The sequence below is a fragment of the Cavia porcellus genome, unplaced genomic scaffold (assembly GCF_034190915.1).
Source record: "Cavia porcellus strain 051 isolate PalLab524CR breed Dunkin Hartley unplaced genomic scaffold, mCavPor4.1 scaffold_6, whole genome shotgun sequence".
In the NCBI taxonomy this organism is placed as follows: Eukaryota; Metazoa; Chordata; class Mammalia; order Rodentia; family Caviidae; genus Cavia; species Cavia porcellus.
The window spans coordinates 97,151,027-97,172,346 of NW_026947489.1; positions in this window are offsets into that span (position 1 = coordinate 97,151,027).

Below are 21,320 nucleotides of genomic sequence, written 5' to 3' on the forward strand. Positions count from 1 at the left end.
TCGCGGGCTTTCACCGAGTAGCGCCCATTGATAGGCTCGCTCCCTGCAGGACGGGCGGAGTGGAAGGAGCTTGGACCAGGAACCTTAACTCTCAGCTGCTCACGCTGCCCAGCCTGCTTTTGCGAAACATGCTGAGTGAATGCAGCTGGCTGAGGCCGCTAGGGAAAGTTCTTTCTACTGTTCTCTTTGTTTTCAGTTTCAAAATGAAAGCGTATTTCTTTTGAACAGAGACTTGGGGAAAACTATGAACATCTATTTCATCTTTTTATCTCCTTTGCTTTCTTTTTGTTCAGTACGTATGTTCCAGCATATTTGGAATAAAGGAAGATAGGATACCTCTAAAATGAGAACATAGGGGCTGGGTTGTTTTTTTTTTTTTTATTGTTGTTGTTCTTTTGTTTTTTTGATACTGGGAATGGAACTCGCGACCTTGCGCTTGCCAGGCAGGCACTTAAGCTGCTAAGCTAAATCCCCAGCCCGAGAACATATTTTCTAAGGGGAAAACAAATACATTAAGACTGATATGCAACAGAACCAGGGAAAAAAGCAAACTCCCATTCTTACTTCCTTTTTTATTCTTTGTTCTCCTTCGGTGATGCGAGTGGTTTATGCTATAACTGAAGGAAACTATCAGCAAAGTTACAAAGCTCTGCCTATAGTTTTCTCCATACATCATTGCTCCTGTGTCCTCATAAGTATTCTTTCATGGGTGCACATCATCCTTCTGAATTAGTCTTTTTTGTATTAACAGTTGTTCAGAAAAGCCTCCAGTATTTGCCAAGGTTTCTAGTAACTTTTTGTTATTTTTAGTCACTGCATTCTATAAGAGGCATAAGGCGTGAGACGTTTAAGACAGCAATGTCTAGCGGGCGGTGGAGGGCGGGGTGTGGGGTGTTTTTCCGGGGTGGAGGAGGGGGCTGCTGCCGGGCCTGCTGCCACCCTCCTCCCCCGAGGGTCTGGCGGGGAGTGGGGGTGAAGCAGAGGACGAGTTGTTTTGCTAACTTAGAAGATAGCTTGCCTAAGCTGGGAGAATATTGCATCAACGTTTTATATCATTCAAAATACAATGACAATAAGCACGCCTTCAACATCTCATCTATATTTTTAACCTATTCTCTCATATTTTCCTGTTTAGACAACCAACAAAGCAAAAACAATCAACAATTTAAAAAAAGAGAGATAATGTCCAATCTGTAGCCCTTATTTAGTGCAAAGCGCCAACACCACAGTCCAAGCTGAATAGAGAGGTTTCAGTTTAGAAAGAACAGCTCATACATTACCGTCTTTTGTTTTACGAGAAAAACAAAAAACGTGTGCTATGGTTCCTCAACACCACTCTAGAAATGCTTCAGCTGAATAGTTTTCCTACCAACTAAGGTCATTTTTCATTCATACTTTTCTCTGCACAGTTACATGATAGAAAAAGCAAACAACAGTGGTTTAAACAAAATAGGAATTTTCCACTCTTGCATAAAAAATTCTAAAAGTACGTGATATCAAATTTCTAGCTTAATATTCTGTCATTCTCACCGCTTGATTTTTAGTTTTCCATTTACTCAAAGTGTCAGTCAGCACATAGTAGGTGGGTTTTTTCCTAGTGCTGGAATCAAGCTGAGGATCTTGTGTTGTTTAGCGCCCCCTCTACCTCTGAGCTACATCCCTGACCCTAACGTGCTTTTTGCTCCTTTTTTCTTCCCCAGCCCCCCTCAAAGAGGGACATCTGCCTTGCTCAGGCAGTGCTCAAACTCCTGGATTTAAACCACTCTCCTCTCCCCCACTCCCAAGTATGCAAGACTACAAGTCCCTGCTACCAGGACCACCCCTTGAAACATTCATTTGAATGTCATAGTCCTTCTACAAATTAGCACCTGATGCTACTCCTACTCCTGAGCCTCTAGCTGGTCCTGCTGGTGCTGTAGCTCTTCTTTCTGTTTCTGAATTTCATCTGCCTTCTTCTGAAGCTGATTTCTTTGTAAAGCAATATTTTCGTATCTTTTACTTGTTCTGTGAAGACCTGGTTCTGATCCAATATCTAAAAGAAAATGAAATTGAGGAAACAATAATCATAGAAATATAATAAAATCTTGGTCAGCTTTAAAAGTCTATGATTAGCAAAATACGGAGGAGTATCTATGACATACCTTATATTCATTTGAGCAAAAGGGAAAAGAGGAAGGAAATCTCAGAGGCTAATGGCACCGGATTCCAAAGGTCAATGGTCAGAGCCAACCACAAAGGACAAGACCATGCAGAATGGAAAATAAAACTTTCAATACATATTTAATTTTTGGAAAAGGGAAGGGAGAGAAAAAGACAGAAAGAAAATAAAGAGGAAGGGAAAAAGGAAACAAAGCAGTGTGGAGCAGAGCAGGAGAAGGGAGAGGACAGGAGAGGAGAGGAGAGGGGAGGGGAGGAGAGGAGAGGAGAGGAGAGGAGAGGAGAGGAGAGGAGAGGGGAGGGGAAGAGAAGGGAAAGGGAAGAGGGGAGGGGAGGGGAAGAGAAGGGAAAGGGAAGAAGGGAGGGGAGGGGAAGAGAAGGGAAAGGGAAGAGGGGAGGGGAGGAGAACTGAGGGGAGGGAGGGCAGAGAGGGGCGGGAAGGGGAAGAAAGGAAGCAAACTTTAGGAAAACCCCAAAACTTGAACACATAAAGAGAGGCAAGCCAATATTTTCTTTCAAAATTAATAAGATAAACCGTGACAAGGAAGAGGAAGAACACTCAGAGATCTTTGAACACAGTATTTAAATTCTTATGTGCATGGATTGAAAACAAAAACAAAAATCTAAAGAAAATATGAACACTCAAATATTGCAGAGTTTGGATCAGCAATTCTGAAACTCTTTGTACATTCCAGGAATTGAAGAAATCAGTGAAACGCTTTTGTGTTTTCTACCATGTGGGAGTTATATTTCACATGAAATACAGAAAAGACAAAGACAAACTAAAATCAGAGGCATTGGGTTGAATTTGGAGATCTCAAAATTGATTTAGAGAAGAGGGCACAGAAAAGACAAAATGAGACTCGACTATCTTCTTATAGCAAAAGTAAGGTTATGTTAACCCAAAGTTATGCTAGGAATATGCCAGAAGGACATAAAAGCCAGTTTGAAGAAACTCTCGCTGTCTAAATCTGGGACAATTTGAGCAAGGACATAAATGATAGTAAGGATTAAAGCTTAGAAATCTAACAAGAAGCCTTGAGTCTACCTCACTGTACAGGGAGCAGCTGAGTGGAATGATAGCTTTCTCCTTACAGAAGAGATCTAACTTATGAATGCAGAAGGTGTGCCGACATTAGAAAATCACCATTACAGTATCGGTGATTCTGACTCTGTGGCTAGTAGATAATGAGACATTTTACACAGAATCTCAAAGGATAGCCCTGCAAAACAGGGGGCTTTTGGGGAAGAGTTTTTTGGTGGAAATGTGATTCAGTTTAATTCTTTTAAGAGATGTATCAATTTTCACTATTTTCTGGACAATTAAAATCTTAAAGTCAATCATTTACAAGTTTTATGTAGAAAGAAATCAGTTTTCTCTCTCTCTCTCTCTCTCTCTCTCTCTCTCTCTCTCTCTCTCTCTCTCTCTCTCTTGCTCTTTCTCTCCTTCTCTCTCTGACAGAGTATTGCTATGTAGTCCATGCTGGCCCTCACATAGCCAACGCTGGCCTCAAACTCACGCTGACCCTCCCACTTCAGCCTCCCCAGTGCTGGGATTACAGATGTGCGCCATCACACCCTGCTAATTTTTGTTCTTTAAGCAGTTTTGGATAGTGCTTCCCAACTACTTTTTAAACAAGTTTTTCCATTTGTTTATACACCGTTGCCTATAGTATAAAATGGTATGCTTTTCTGGACTAATTTGGCAAGATACGTTCAGAAATGGAAAAGGTTTCATAAACCTTGAGAATAGTTCCATGTAAAGGAATGAATGCAAAAAAAAAACCCTCATAGATTGTGTGCAAATTTATAATAATGTATACTAAGTAATGTTATTTATTACAGTACTACTGGAATCTTCCCAAAATGTCTAAATCTGGAGGAATGTGTATATAAATGCTGTTATAACCACAGTTTGTGTTAGTCATTTTTAAATCATGATTTTGAAATATGACATTGAAAACTGTTGATGAAGTATTGTAAGTTTCACTGTATAGTATAAAGGCATTTAATGTGCAGACATATGAATACATATGTCTATAAATTAAAAATAAGATGGTAACTGTTTAATACTATAATGTATATTATATACATATATATGCTGATACTATTTTAAGTGGCCATAAGAAAATGCATAACTTAAGCATCAACATCTAGGAGATAGAATTACATTTGACTTCTGATTTATTATTTCTGGTATTTTTGTTTCTTTGTTTTTTCTTTTGAGTCAGGGTTTCACTATGTAGTTCAGCTTAGCTTTTCTCTCATGGAGCCTAGGCTGGCCTCAAACACATGACAACAAAGTATATTAAATTATCTTAGAAAAAAATTACAATTTTAAAGATGGAGTTATACACGGTGCAATTATAAATAAACAAATTAACCATCAAGAAGATAGTTCATTTTTTATATTAAAACTAAGACATTAAAACTACATATAAGCATAATGGGAAATAAAAACAGAATGAACTGATGCAGAATGTCTTGATTACATAGACAATGTGAAGCAGGTCTTACTACCTTGCAAATATCTGACTCTAAGAAGGCCTTTTTTGTGTGCAGGTTTCAAAGATTCTTTGAGTCATTGCTCAGTCTTCCTTAGTATCAATCTGACAAAGGGAAATTTATGCATGATATAAACTAATAATTTTCTTCAACTATTTAGACATTACCATCTACTTTCTAGTAAGGCTACTGTATAAATGCATAATGACTGTACCAGAAATCGGCAGGAAAATTTGAAACAAAACACTCTGCATTATACTAAATCAAGAGGTAGACATCTTTCTCTACTATCAGATTCAAATTTCATAATTTAAAACACCCATGTACCTGATATGCCAGGTACATGGAGCCACCTAACCTAACTGATTAGGTTAGTACCCTCTTGCTCTTTTCTTGAAACCAAATGCTTGAGAAAAACAATTACCATTTCAGAAAAGGCCACAGCTCACTAACTCAGATAGAACACTGATAACCTCTTGAAATCCTCTTCAGTGCATTCCAGTCTATGATAAATTCAGTTACAAAGGTGAACTCCATAAAGGATAAAGAAATTCATTGGAAACCTGGGTGCCACCACTCAGCAGAGATTCCAATTCAGTACTATCAGCTTGATTATTCAGGCGAAAATCACTGAAGTGGAAGAGTGAGCTTCAGTTAAGCTGCATTTGATGTTCACATCAGTATTTTCTTTGGAGAGAGGAGGGCAGGTCAAGCATTACAAAGAAAGGGAAATGTTTTCATCAGGAGGACCAAAGGTCTCTGAGAAGAGTGAAACTTTGGGCTCAGACCTGGTAGAAGTGAGACCCTGTAATGGTCCGAAGAAGAAGAACTCTCACTCTACAGCAAGGAGGTCCAGGGCCACACCTGGCCCGTCATCAGCAGGATCTGCCTGGGGACAGAAGGTGGTCCTTCTCCTGAAACTGGCAGTGCAGTGTGCTGTGTCCCAAGTCATGCGTCACCTAGCCTGTGGCTGAAGATCATAATCTTGTGGGTTTATGTGTAAATTTGTGCCTTTAAAGAGATTTACAGAGAATATCATTTGTGCCTACTGAAAATTTTGCATTCTGGAATTAACACAAGGAAATGTGAGCTGAGAGTGGCGGTGCATGCCTACAACCCCAGCACTCAGGAGGCTGAGTTAAGAGTATTGCTATGAGTTCAAGACCAGTTTGGGCTACATAAATGGGTTTCAGGTAACGTTGAACGATACAGCAAGATTCTGCCAGAAAAAAATAAAAATTTTTCTTTCATTATAGAGTGTGCATTTAAAAAAATTTTATGTTTTTATTTTTTTACTGAGGGTCCGGGCTGGCCTTAAAGTCACTGTGTAGTGTAGGCTGGCCTCAGACTCACATCAATCTTCCTGCCTCATCCTCCCAAGTGCTAGGATTCAAAGTGCCTGCTACCAAACTTGTTTTAAATGAAGGGAATTAGTGCTGCATAATTTATATTTTGTCAATATTTATTATATTTTTAAATAGCATTTCACATAACAAGAGTTTATATATCCTATGTTTAAATTAGTATTTTAATGAACTTTTATTATTACTAATTTTAGGAGAAATTTTGAAAACATCAATTTTACTCTTGAAATAAGTATTAATTCTTTTACACCATGCAGTTGAAAAGGACATGGTCACTTTAAATTTTGGAAAAATTTTATCCTGAACTTTGAGGGTGCACACGACTGCAGCCTCGGCACTCTGGAAAGTGGAGGCAACAGGATTACAAGTTTCAGTGCAACCTGGACCACTGCACTGCTTGCCTCTACCCTCGATATCTACCAGCTCACTCCAGCCTCCTCTGGGTACCCGGAGGCTCACCTTCCACCTGCCCACTAACAGTGGTGTTATTTCAAATGCAACACAGACCAGTGTGCAGCACAGCTCCACAGAGTCTGCTTTCCTTCTCCTGGGCTGTTGATGGCTTGGGGAGGAGGATTTCGGAATGTACTCAGGCTGCAAAGACCCAGGTTTCCTGATGACAAGGTGTAGCACTAGTGGAGAGGGGTTAGCTTGAGCTGTAGCTGAGGAAGCTCTTGGTTGATACTGATCAGTGCTGCTCGCTTCTACTGTGCTGTGTCTCCTATGAGAGGAAAGAAATCATGCAGTCAGATGTGCACTTTCTCTCATGTGTTCCACGCATTAACATCAAGACTTAGAAGACATAGGGATCTGACAAATACACAAGTTCCTACATGAACACCCAGGTGGCTGGTCTGGGCAGCCCACCCTTCAGGCAACTCTAAAGCTGGACCTGCCATGAGAGGAATTAAATGAAGTGCAGGAAGCACCCATCTCCCTTGCCATGAGAATCTTGAAAGCCCCAGGATGCTGAGCCTGGCAGAGAAGCTAAAATAATCTCGACTCCACTACAATAATACAGCAAGCCCCACTACTGATCCCAGCTATCTTTAATCTCACTGTTCTTCCTGTCCCCACCTCATTCCAATGTAGAGCAGAAACCTGGTTTTCCAGGGCTCCCCTTCTAGGTATAGCATGATCTTGATGTGCAGAATTCCTGTCTTCTTTCTCAGAGTCCTCTGTACCTCTTAGTCCAAACTAAAGCGTCTGTTGTCTGAGTCTGGAGAAACCTCAGAGGCCTTGGCCATCCTGATAGCTGTGAGGAACCAGGACCCTCCCCTCCTGGACAGCAGGCTCTCAGGAAAGCTGTCTCCAGGAAACGATTTTGGGGAGGAGCTCAGGTAAAGGGCAGAGCTGGCAGGAAGTCAGCTGCAGGATCTGAGTGAGCAGCAGAAAAGGCCTGAGGTGTGTGTGAGGGCCTGAGTGGGGCTGAAGAGGCCAGTACATGTTTCCAGTATGGAAATGGGGGTGAACTTTCTCAAACTAGCAAGCAGTTTCCCAGCAGGAAGAGGCAGCCTGGCTTCCTCCCATGGGACAGGCCCAGGATATTGCACACTTAGACTCCTGGACTGCTCTGTACCAATCACTAGAAACCTAGGAACCAGCTACTCATGAGAGGGGGGGGGAGATGGAGGGTGCATCATGCACTGGGGCCAGAGAAAGTGCCAGTGAGGTCCCTCTGACTCCGTGGTATATTGGACATAATCTTTGCAGTCATGTAACACAGCCTGCTGTCTGTTCCCAGTCGGAAAGTTCAGGGGGGCCCTAGAGCTTCCTGAGTCACCCTTTTGCACTTGATCAATGGAGACGAACAGGGTGTGCTCCATCCAGCCCTTCAATCCTGGCAGCTTTCATCCCCTTCATGAATTGAGTCTTAAGGCTGGGTCTCCCTTAGAGCCAGCAGAAATTTAAAGCGCTTACAGCCCTGATTTTCTGGGATCATGTAGTTCTACGTAGTCGCCAGAAGACAGCGAAAAACACACTTGCACAACCTTTGGACTATGACAAGCCACAGAAAATCCCTGAGGGGTGAAGGAAGCTTATTCTGAATGGAACTCCAAAGATACTAACACAAAAGGATCACTTATAAGGAGCTCTGGCTTTCTGTGTGGCTTTAGGGACAGCCAAGCTTAGTCCAACAAGCCAGGACCCCTGAACTCTGAGCAGAGTGTCACCAGGTCTTCAACTCTTCTCTCTCTACACCAGAAATGAGTCAGCTGTAGGAGAACAAGGCTGGAGATGGGAGGCATGGAGGGCACAGCTTGGAGCTCAGACCAGAACCACCAACTTCTCCCTTTGCCTTTTTCTCCAGAGCAGCCTGCAACAGACTCACGGATTGGGCAAAGCACAGGGCAGGCTTCACTGCCACAGACAACCTGGCTGGGGTTTCCCACTTTATCCATCCATCCCCCCATCTCTCTACTGCTCATTCACTCTGCACCTACTGTCCCAGGTTCGGGCCTTGGTCAGACACAGTCCTAAACCTCAAGGAGCCATGAGCTTGAGGGTCCGAAAATGGACCCTTTAATGGACACAGGCAAAGGAGAAGCCAACAGCACCGAGGAGGGAAGGGGCCGTCTGTTCCCAGAGATGACAGCCAGGGCTTCCAGGAGGCATGATTTAGCCTAGGCTTTTACAGGTGTCAACAGGTAGGGGGCCTGGACTGTCCAGGCAAAGGGAACAGGGGCAAAGGCTCCAGGTGGGAGGCTCAAGATTGTGTGAAGAGAGGGCGGTGAGGCCATCAGGAGGTGGGCAGTGGGAGGGCACAGTGCTGGGAGAGCACACGGGAGCTTCAGCCTAGGAAGGCCTCAGGGCCACAAGTGGCTGCCTCACAAGTCTGCCTTGGACCCAGCAGGAGTGGAGAGACTGAGGGACACACATGGGGAAAGGATCACGGCCCTTCTAAGGCCACTCTGCTGTCAGTGTGGCAGGTGGGCTGCAGGGTTCGGGGGAGCCAAGGTCCCAGGTGACAGGCACTGCCACAGCCTCTGTGATCATGGTCTCAGCCAAGAGGGACACAGTGCCAAAGTCAGGCCAGGCAGAGAGGAGAACTGAAAAGGGGAAGGACGACAGCACCTTCTCTCCTCATGTTTGCTTGGACCACTTCCTGCCCGCGTGGCTGATTCCACAGCAGTCAGGATCGCTCAGGGTTACGCAGCGCTTCTAGACCCGGCCCTGCAGCATTCCACATGTGCTTCTCCCTCCTGCATCTGTTCTCTGAGGTAGGCACTGTTAGCACAGCTGAGGCAACTGAGGCTCACAGAGGGTCTTTGACCAAAGTCCTACAGCTAGAGGAGGGACTGGAGCCCAGGCAGGTGGCTGGAGAGCTCATCCTCCACTCATGACCCTGAGGTCTGTGGTGTCCACACCTCTCTCTCTCTCTCTCCACGGGCCCTTCCCTTCCAGCGAGGCCTCAGGTAACAGGCAGGGCCCAGGCTGCTGAGCCTTGTGGATGTTCGAGGGCAGAGATGATGGGACAGTCTGGCAGGCACCAAGCAGGCTTATTCTGAGGGGAAAGGCCCCTCTAGCTGGGGACAGATGTCACTATATTTGGCTCCCAGCTAGGGCCCTGGCTGGTCCTGAACACAGAGTGGCAGCTGCGAGCCTCTGCCCTCCCTGTCCACCCACACTGCAGGCCTCCCCTCAAGAACAGCCCACTGCTGAAGTTATGGAGGTGCAGACTTTATTGGCAATGGGGAAGGCAGAATTGTGGGCAAGGACACAGCACTGCTCTGAGAGTCCAGGCTCAGGTCAACTCCGGGGCCTCATCTCCCCCACATGCTTACCTATCCCATTCCTCCTATCCAGAACCCCAACCAGTGTAAATAGAACAGAATGAGTCAGAGCTCCCAGAGAGGACCTGGAGCAAAGTTTAATCTTGGGTTTAAGGTGTGCAGTTGGCATTTGGTGCAGTGCTTTATCGCCCTGTATGGCACAGGACAGGCTCTGCCCAGTCCACCCCAGTCTCCCATGGTGGGGTCAGAATGACACCAGCAGCCCAGCCCATAGAGCCCTCTCTGTAGAAGACTGGTGTCAAGCATGAAGGATAGGGAGCCAATCCTGCTCTCAGAACCTTGACAAGGGCCAGCAAAGCCTCCTTATGCATCACCAACTTCCCCAGGTGGGCCTCCTTGGGTACCCCTGCATCTTGAGTGTGACCCTGCTTGCATGGCTGCTGGAGGGCTCCATGTCAGCGAGTTATCCACTCTCCCAGGCCTTGAGTTGTTTAGGGACCAAGAGGGACTGGGGCTCAACCATGGGAATATTTTGTAGCCACACACACAGAGCAGCCAGCATCTGACATGGGATTTTTATCCCTGGGTAGATCCTGCTGAAGACAGGCCAGTCACGGCCCAGGACCTCCTTGTCGCACAGTGATTTTTCTTCTTGATCCTTTTCATCACACAGAGCCACAACACGTATGCATCTACACTCATACAGACACACACAGCCACGTGGACACATGAGAAAGTCCTACACATCCTTGCTGCACGTGCACCTTAGGCTCCTGTAAAGCTAATCTGCATCCATCTCCACAAATTCCTCCTTTTGGATGGAAGGATTCCTCCAAATCCTTCTCCTTTTGTTTCTCCCTCTCCTTCTTTACTTTTTCTTCTTCTCCCTCCTCCCACTGAAATTTTGTGTTTCCGATGGGAGTGTCAACATTATCCTTGCACTCCTGGACTGAAATGATCCTCCTGCTTCAGTCTCCCAACAGCCTGGAACCCCAGGCACAAGCCATTATGCCTCAGTTTCCCACAGAATTCTTTCTCTTCTTCTGCCATCCCACATTTGTGTATTCCAGCTTCCCAAGTGACAGCCCTTAACGCCAATATCAACTCATGACTATTTTGTCCGTAGATGAAACAGGTCTCAGGTCCCTGTGCACAGTCTACCTGCTGGCGAGTGCAAGCTTGTTTTCCGTTTTCTTCTCTTCCTGAGCTCCAGGCTTCCATCTGCTTGACACTGCCCCTGGCAGGTTTCATATGCAGACCCCAAACTGCTCTTTCCTGAGCCTTCTTCCTCTCAGCAAGTGAATCATGATCTGTGGTGTTGTTCAAATCACACCGTCCTTCCCCTCTCCTTCCTTCACACCTGGTCTGACTCTACAGGTCCATTTTCATCCAGCTTCCAACAGATCCTGAATCTTCCCGCTCCTGCTGCTTCTGAGTCCTCGGTCTCTGTGCTTCTGCTCCTTACCCCACTGCAGTCTCTTCCCCACACTGCAGGCAGAGGAGCCTCTGCACAGCACGAGGTGTCAGCTTAGGGTGGTCTGTGCTCTCAGGGCCGCAGTGGCTGCTATTTGACTGAGAGTCTGAGTCCCAGTCTCCCTGTGTCCTGAAGATCACTGTGTGACTGCACTCACCTGGCTTCACCTTCTCCCGTGTCCATTGACCACATCTCCTGCTCTGGCCATGAGGGCCTTCTTGGTCCTCTTCTCTCACTAAGCTTCTCCCACTTCAGGGCCTGGGAACTGGAATTTCCTTCTCTGTGCAGCACTCTCTCGGACCACCACAGGGTCTCACTTCTACCAGATCTGAGCTCAGACTTTCACTCTTCTCAGAGACCCTTGGTCCTCCTGATGAAGACATTTCCGTTTCTTTGCAGTGCTTGACCTGTCCTGCTCCCTCCAAGCAAAAAAAAAAAAAAAAAAACAGATATGAACATCATATGTAACTTAACTGAAGCTCACTGTTTCACTTTGGTGATTTTCGGCTGAATAGTCATGATGTTAGTGCTGAAATGAAATCTGTGTTGAGTGGTGGCACTCAAGTTTCCAATGAATTTCTTTGATATTTATAAAGTTCATCTTTGCAACTGAATGTACTTCAGATATTGAAGAAGATTGGAGAGGTGTTGACTAGTTTTGAGTTAGTGAGTTCTATCTCTCAAGAAAAAAGGCTAAGAGCATTTAAACTTCAACTTGGTTGTGTCTGGCTATAGCACTGTAGATTGGTAATATGTTTGCTCCAGTAGTTGGTTGCAAAGATTATAGGTTCTGAGTGGAAGCACATACCTGTAATCCCAGAAACTTGGAGGTTAAGGCAGGAGAATCACAGAATTTAAAAGCTAAATCAAACCTTATTACTATATTTATACAGTTGTTATTTCTTCAATTTCATTTTTTTACACTACAACTGCAAATACACTTTTTTTTGTACCAAAGATCACACTCAGAGCCTTGCACTTGCCAGGCAGGTGTTGTCCCGCTGGGCTACAACCTGGCCCTTTCTTTCATTTTAGACATTGGATCAGCCACTGCTCTTCATGGAGGAAGAGCTACAAGGCTATGAAAATATTATTGCTTTAGAAGAATGTGAGCTTAAGAAGGCAAAGGAGCTTCAGAAACAGAAACAGAAAAGCAGCAGCAGCAGCAGCATCACCAGCCGAAGGCTCAGAAGCAGGAGTATCATCAGGCGGTAGTTTATAAAAGGACTATGATACTAACGTACATTAAGTCTCGCAGAATTTCCAAGAAAATGGAGATGAAACCGGAGGATTTGAATAGGTGTGCAGACCCAGCCTCTTAGAGTCCCAAAGCAGGCTGAGCCCTGGACCAGGGGAGAGGCCCCTTTACACAGTGTGTGGAGCCAGACAGTTAGAGGTACAGAAGGGACACAGAGGCAGTCACCCTAGCACCCCATCTTATGTCAGGCTTCCCAGGAGAGTGCCCTGTGCGTCTTGAGGTATCAGGATGCTGTAAGCGTGTTTACAGCCAGGGTTTGTCAGCTTTCCCACCGGAGAACTGCTTGAAGTGTCTCCCATCAGTGAGGAGACACAGGACAGAATTCCTGAGAAACAGGTAGCCACAGCTCCCACTTGCATAGCACTGTTTTTGCTTTTTGTTTTCTTCATTTTTTACTTTTTTTGGCTTTTTGAGACAGGGCCTCACTGTGCAGGTTAGGCTGGCCTCGAATTCACATTGATCCTCCTACCTCAGCCTACTGACCTAGAGCTGGTAACATTTTTGGGGGGACAGGCTTCTGAGTTGTGGTTTAAAAGGATGAACATAATGGCAGACACTTGGAGTTTCAGCTACTTTGGAAGCTGAGTAAGAACTGCTCAGGTCAAGGAATTTGAGAACAGCCTGTGCTGCATAGGACAACACTGTCTCCAAAGAGAAAAAGACTGAGGGGCTGGGGATGAGGCTCAGCAGTAGAATGTGAGCTCAGCGCGTGTAATGCCACTTCCATTCCCAACACTGAAAAACCGAAGAAAATGCCCAGATATTCGCTGCTTCACTGAAAGCCTCTGCTGTTGTAACATTTCCATATGCTCTTATATTTTAAAGTTTAGCATTTTTTCAATTGTTGTTTAGAGTATTACTTTAAATGTTAGAGTTTAGTATCTCCATGTCTATGAATTTTTAGGCAGTCTATTACATACTGTCAAAGGCCACACATGTATTAGAAAAATAAAACAATACTCATTGGTAGGATTTTCTTTTTGCATTTACCAGGCTGTGCAACAGATGGAACAAAAAAGTTACAACAAGGAATTGCTCCATTGGGATCAATCGGAGAACTAAAGCTCGAGCCACGTATGTAATGTTACTTTTCGTTTGATTACAGAAATAAACAACTCAAAATTAATATCCACATTAATTTCAAATGCATTATAATTGTAGATTATTAGATTTTATCAATATGGCTTTAGAAATAGAGGAATTTCCATTATAGGAGAGTGATAAATCCTCAAAAAAAAATTTTTTTTTTGTCTTTTTCCTTTTTACCAGTACCAGGGATCGAACTCACGACTGCCTGCTTTCAAGGCAGACGCTTATGCCACTGAGCTAAATCCCCAGCCCCAATCCTCAAAAATTTATGCTTCACATTTTTAAAATGCCAAATAATCCCAGTACTCAGGAGGCTGAGGCAGGACTTCATGAGTTGACTGCCAGCCAGGATTATACAGTGAGTTCATAGAGGCAAGCCTGAGGTAAAAGTAACTTCTAAAAAAAAAGTTATATAATTCAATCAGCATATTTATGGTGAAAGGCTTTATTTCACCATGATTATGTGAAGCAATTATTTTGTTCTTACCAGTTTTAAAATGGTAACATATGATCAACTATAATTTTTTTTAAAATCTTGATGTGTCTGCAAGTAAATGAACATTCAGAATAAAGGAAGGTATGATTAAAATGGATATCTTTTGCACAAAGCATATTTCTTTTGAACACACACTTCAGTTTCTGAAGTCCACCAGAACTTGGGAGACAACTGGTCACTTAACATCTGTTTCATCTTTTAACAACTCTTCTTCTGTTTTGCTTAATAGATATTCTAAAGCACATTTGGAGCAAAGGAAGATATCTTTACTATGAGAACTCTTTTTTGTTGTTGTTGCTTGTTTGTTTGGATACATATACACAAGGACTGAGATTTACCACAGCCAGCAAGGAAACAAGCTGGCATTCACACCTCCCTTCTTTATCCTTTGTTTGACTTGAGAAATGGAGTAGTTTATGCTATAATAAATGAAATTATCAGCTATGTGAGAAATCTCTGCCAATGGCTTTTTCAATAAATTGCCCCTACTTACACAATAGGCATTCCTTTATGGATGCTGCTGTGGTCAGGGTTTATAAGGGAAAAGATTAAAAGTAGCACACATAATTTACTGGGTGATTTTATGATATTCACCCAAAGAGGACCATGCAGAAGAGTGGGGGGGACCTGTCCACACACTAGAGACTCAAAGAATCCAGCTCAGGGCCTGGATCTCATGGCAATGTTGTGCTCAAGTCCAGTTGAAGACATAGAGGTAAGGGCATTGTGCTCCAAGAGTTCAACTGGAGGCCTTCAGCCCGAGACCATGTCTCATGCAAGTCTGTATCAAGGAGCTGCACTGGGAAGGCCCAAAGCTCAGTGGTGGAAGCTAAAAGTCTGCACCAGCAGGATGAAGGATCTGTGTTAGCAGCCTGAGGATCTGCAATGGAGCCAGGAAGCCATGCTCAAGGTAAGGACCAGAGCCAGAGATTCCCTGCTAAGAACTGCAGCCATCTTTACTGATAGCGAGGATCAGAGCTCCTCAGATGATAGAAACAGCCCATGTCACAGGAAAGCCATCATGGCAGGCTTCTCCAGGAGAATCAACAGTGCTCTGGTTCCCCTCCAGTTCTACACTTATCTGTGGGTAACAATCCTCAGGTAGGACTTCCACACCGAGTGCCTGGCTGATTCAGTTCAGATGGGTTTTACAAGGTGACTGCCAGTTATCAGTCCACCACAGGGGCTCATTAAGGCCTTTGAAGCAATTTCTCCTTGACACAGTTACTCTACAAAGCCCACAGCATTACTCAGGGTTTCCTGGGCACTTTTAGCATTCTGTAGCCATCTATACCCTATAGAAATTCTTTAACTCAATAGGTTTTTCTATCATTTCAGGTCAGTTTTCACTCATATTTTTCTCCATACTTTATCTTTTACACTTAGATTCTGCTACAGGTAACAGCAAAACTAAAATAACTGAGGAATTTCCCCTTCTTAAAGCCACCTAGAAGTAGGTGGCATCAAATTCCTGTTTGCCTTTCTGCTGTCCTAGTCCTTAATTTTGATCTTCAGGTTCCCTTACTCTAGGGGCCAAACATGGCTCCTGAAGGCAAGGGGACACTGGCAAGAACTTTCCCTGTTGCATCAGCTGCCTTCAAGCACTTTTCAAAGTCCTGCAGCTCTTGGATTTGCATCTCATTGGCCAGAAGTGTGTCACAGGGCCACCACACTTGCTGAGGAACCCAGGAATTGACAGGGAAGCCCACCTGCTGAAAGTTAAGGTTTTTGGTTTTTTGCTTTAACGAGGAAGATAAATAATAAAAGGAAATGTTTGGTTAACACTTTTCAGTTTTAGATAAAATCACCTTGGCTGGCTACCTAAAGCTCTGTGTTCATTTTTCTTTTGTGACAGTAAACATTCATCCCTCCCACTGCATGATAATACTATCAGAAATGTGATCTATTCTTGGATATTAGCTCTAAGACCATGACATCTAGGTATCTCACCTCCCTCAGGTTTGCGTATGAGTCCACCTGCAGCCTAAAAGGGCATCATTTCTATCCCTAAAAGAACTGCATGCATAATGCATAGGGGCCAGAAAACTGCAATAAAATTGACCTCTTACAAAAGGAAAAACTAGAAACCCAGTAGTGGTTTCTCTACAGCCATTAAAAAGTATGTCATGTCAAAGTAACAATAACAAAAAACCAAAACCAAAACAACCCTCCCCCCAAAAAATCCAAAAAACAAATGAACAAAAACAAGACTCTCTGCTACAGTTTATGACTCATTACACAACCAACACTTAGAGCCACCGGTCCCCACCATGGTTCCCATCCTTTCCCCTCATCTCAACCCCACAGTCTGGGGCACTCTGACCCCACCCCTGGCTTCCATCCAAAGCCCACTCCTTATCCCTCTCAAGCCTGACCATTCCTACCCTGCCCAACGGCAGTACCCCCTCCTCACCTACCCTAGGATCTCACAACCTGTCCTTCCTCACCTATTGGGACACAGCCTCCAATTCCTGTAATCTCTTTTTACATTATAGGCTTAGAAGATTGTTTTTCAGTTCTTGTTTTTTGGGTTTTGAGGTAAGGCTCCCTCCAGCATGTGGCACTGGCAATAAAAAAGACTGCTACACATAGGACCATGGAAAAGGAATGTTTATTGTGGCGTGAGTTCAGGGTGGGTGTGGGGTGTTCATAAAAGTTTGAAGATGAGGGCAAAAAGAGTGGGGAAGCACCTGAGACTGGGGAGAGAATGTTTCTGCTTGAAGCACTTAGCAGCCAGTGGATCTGGGGGGGGGGGTGCCTCCGGACTGCCCCTCTCCCATCAGCACAGCCCTTCTACCCCCAGCGTCTTGTTGGTGGAATAAAATAGCTGACACCCATGAGTCAAGGAAGGTTCATTTCAGCTCAAGGTTTGTAGAGGTTTCAATCCAGGCTGGCTGGCCCCCAGGCAGGGAGTATGACAAGGAGCAGGGCAGTGGAGAAAGGGTTCCCTGGTGGGTGCAGGCAGGAGGCCTGAGTGTGCAGTGTGACTAGGAGTTAGTCTGTTTTAAGAAGCGCAACTCTAAAAGCCTGAGCAGCTGGAGTCTGGCCCAGGGTGCTCTGAGCCAAAGGGGGTTCAGAAATTGCCTCATGGGTTTGGAGCGGGGAGTTCAGTTCATTGGAGTCCAAGGCATGAGCAGGGAGTTTGGGCATCACAGGGTGCCCCCAAGTCACCTGTAGTGGATAGGAGGAGCAGCCTGGGCAGGGAAAAATAAAACCCAGGCAGCACAGTGAGGCAAGTGACAGGACCTAGCATCAGGCTCAGTAAAGCTTCCTGGTGGGGCCAAGGCCCAGGCAAGGAGGGAACTGGAGACAGACAGGAAGTCTCACTGGCACAATGTAGACAGCTGGGGTGGGGAGAGCTGTGGAGTCACGGTGGCCCCACAGGCCCAAGGTTTTTCAACCAAGGCGGGGCTGGCCTGGGTCCCAGCATCTGGGTGCACAGGCCAGCTTGGCTTCCAGAACCCCTGTCAGCCCCTGTGTGAGCTCCAGGACTCAGGAAGGCAGGGGTGGGGGTGGGGGAAGTGGGATGGGTTGGGGAGCGGGGTGCAGAGGTGGGAGGTGGGGCAGCTGCTGGTTGCCTGACAAGAATATTAGAAATAATGCTGGACTAGGGCTTCTCCCAGGGCCTGCTCAGGCTGAGGCCAGGGGCAGGGAGGAGGGAGCTGGAGGCAGAGGGAACAGTCTTTCAAGCTCTGAACTGAGGAGCCAGGCAGAGCTGCTGGTGCAGGTGTTAAAGGCACAGAGAGCTAAAGGCACAGAGAAGGGACCCAAGTCTCACCTGATCTGAACCTGGCTCTAACTTCTTGGGAAAGTCTGAGGAACTAAAGTCCCTTCCTGGTCATTTATGACTCTAGACACTTGCCCTAGGGATTAAACTCTGGATCTCTAAAGAGATCCAGAGTTTTCAAAACCCTATCTCACCAACTAAGTGAATTCCCTTTTGTTTCAGGGTGTAATGAATCAAATCTAGGGCCTGATGAGTGCTAAGCATGTGTGGTAACACTGAGCTACATTCCCTCCACCACCTCCATAGTTAAGATGCTTTGCTGCATCTCACTGTGAGCTGTGAAATCCCATGGAGGTCTTGACACTTGGTTTAAGTAAAGAGCTACTTTAAGAAGAGCCTCCCTGCTCCTGCAGTGAGTCAGTTACCCAGACCTAGAGAAGAAGTCCTGCTCCCCGGGGGGAGGGGAGGAGAAGGAAGGAAGGCTGGGCCCTGGGGAGGGTGGGCCAGCAGCTGGCCTGTGCCTCTCAGCCTGCCCTCTGGTCAGAGAAGCCCAGGTGCCAGGCCAGCACCTGGCACCAGGGACTGGCAGCCAGTGCAGGAGGTGCCCAGCACTCAGCAAGCAGCTGCTTCAGGAGCAATAAGGAAAGATGTCAGGGCCAAGGAGCAAGATGCTGCCTCAGACTCAGGGCACCCCCCAGAGCAAGTCCAGGAGACAGGGACACAAAACAAATTAGAAGGTGCACACCTGAGATTTCTGAAATGAAGCAACTAAAATAAAGAAACAATTTAGGGCTCGTGTTGTTTGATTAACTCACCATGTGTCTAGGCGGTAGCCTGAGCAACTACTTGGAGCATAATAGCGTGTGGTAGGATAGGTTTTACTGATTTTCTTTTGTGTTGTTTTTGAAATCCAGCATCATTCTCATCGTTTTGTTCTTGTTTTGTTTCATTTTGTTTGCTTTAAAATGAAATTAAAGTAAAAAGAAGAGGCTTCTTTCTGATTCATCTTAAAAGTTTTGAGTAAGCAGCATAACATCACGCAGAATCCTGGCAAGATTTTCTGAAGAAGCAGACCTAAAGCAGGTGTTAGGGACTGTGTCACATGAAGGGGCTGCACAAGGAACGGGGTGCTGCAGTGTTTGTCCTTCCTTCTTCTGTGTTACAGGAATGCATGTCAGAAGCTCTTGAGTCAACCAAGCCACTCTAGGGCCTGCTAATTTTACAGATAATACTTCAATAAGTCTCGGTGATTTTATAATTGTTGTATAGTCTTTAAAACTACATTAGATTTTCCCTTATGTCATCATCTAAAAATTAAATATTGCAATGCAGAAAAGCTCTCCCCACAGAGAGCTTTAAAACAGAAGCTGTGTGTGCTGGCTGAGGCAAGAAGGTCTCTGCAAGGGTGAGGTCACACAGGGCTACCTCCTTAGTCATTTCCAGGAGAAGGTTTGTAAGTGGACTTTGTTCTTGAAAGAGTTTTGGCCCAGACAGGTCACTGTAGCTGGTAAAGCCTCAGACAGAACCAAGGAGCTCCATCTCCCCCACCCCTAGGAATTTACCTATGGCGCCAAAATACCAATGCACTACTTGGGCATCCCTAATGCCCCTCAGGCACCACCCCTAACCTAAGCACGCCTATGCCTCCACTGCACCAGTTCCACGGAGAGATCGCGGGGGGGGGGGGGATGCCGCGCCCCAGGGGAACGGGGGTGTCTCTCCCCGCATTCTCAAAATAAAGGTCGTTTATATTTCATACTTCTTATCTTTTGAGCCGTGGCCGCCGGTCCCCCACAGTTCTATCAGTTCTTAAGTCTGAAAAAGTGCATCCTACCCACTTCCCAAACAAACATGCAGCGACAGTGCATTGTTCTTCCTAGCATTTCCCTCCACATCGCTGCTGCTTTTCCTCTGGCTTCCGGACATGCACAGCTCTGATTCCACACTGTAGCCCTGCACGGTACGCACACAGCAGGCAGCTGTGAGTGTGTCTGGCACACACATGAGCTACTCTGAGATTTGTGCGCATCTACAAATGTTCATTACATGAGGTCCATTTGTATCAGTGTTAGCAAGTCAGGGAGTCACAGTACAGGCAACCTGTTTTCTAGAATTGCCCTCAATTTTTAGGAGTCTCCTGTGACATGAGAATAGCCCAGACATATTTCTGTCTGTTATTTATTGAATAACAATAAAATCACACCCTTTGTCTAGCTCATAAGCCTTATCTTGCCAATTACTCTATATTTTACTAGTGATAGGATTATTATAACCATGATTCAGGAAATCCCATGTTCTTTTACTCCAGTCTTTATAGCTTTCACACTCAAGTGACACATCACATCACATTAGCAATATGCCCTGTGATCCAAATCCATGGGAGGAGGGTTAACAAATATATACAGAGAGGTTTTAAAAACCATTCAGTGTCACACTATTGCCTTTACTCCCTGAAAATATTCCCCCCTTGCTTTGAATAGGCTCTTGCCATTCCTGTTAAGACTTCCTGAAGCAGTTCTGGAAGTCCACTTTCAGGAGTGTCTTTAGAGGTGGGATCAAAATATGGTCAGTGCTACTGCTGAGGGCCTTCCATCAGAAAGAGGCTTCCGGTACCCATCGTGCTGTGTCCTCATCCGCCTTTCTCACTGGACTCTGCACACAGCGACTAAATGGCACTTCCTCAAAGTCAAAATGACCATAAAAGGTGTCTCAATTACTTTTCTCTTGTTGCTGGGACAAAACACCGACATCCAAAATGAAGGAAGGAAAGGTTTATTCAACTCACAATTTGTGGGGATTTCAGTCCATACTCAGCTGGCTCCAAGGCAAGGTGGCATTTACTGGGGCAACACTTCAAGGCAGCAGCCAGCAAAAGCAGCCAGAGCAACAGGGCAGAGCAAGCTGCCCCAGCTCCAGGGCAAGGGTAGTACTCACATCTCCTTGCCCTCCTCTTGCACAGAATGAGGATATTTAGAAAGTAACAACCCTGGCTCCTTGCTGAGTCTCTCAAACTTCTACACTGCTGACGCTGACACAGTGTATCACCCATAGCAAAAGGGAGCTTGTTCAGGAAGAATAATCACAATGTGTCTATCAAATTTACCATCACCTAATAGGTTTTGATGACACCTTATCTAGGTGTTAGCAAGATAAGCGGGGCTGATATGGAAGCACAGCATTTGAGGAGGCAGAGCCCACTGAGATGTCAGGTTATCACAGGTGGTGGACAAATTGCTCCTGTGACTGCTCATGTGGACATCAACAAACACTGTGCTGCTAGTGCAAAAACCCAGCACATACAATGTGTGCATCATGTCATGTGCAATAATTGAAACAAAGTGGTGCTTCTGGCTTCTGTATTTTCTATCCTGTGTTTTAATGACCTGAGTGTAATTGTTTTACATTAATTTTTTTTTAAAAAAACCTCTCTGCTCTTTTTTTTTTTTTTTAAATATAAGACGTGTCCAGGGGGCGGGGATTTAGCTCAGCGGCATAAGCGCCTGCCTTGCAAGCAGG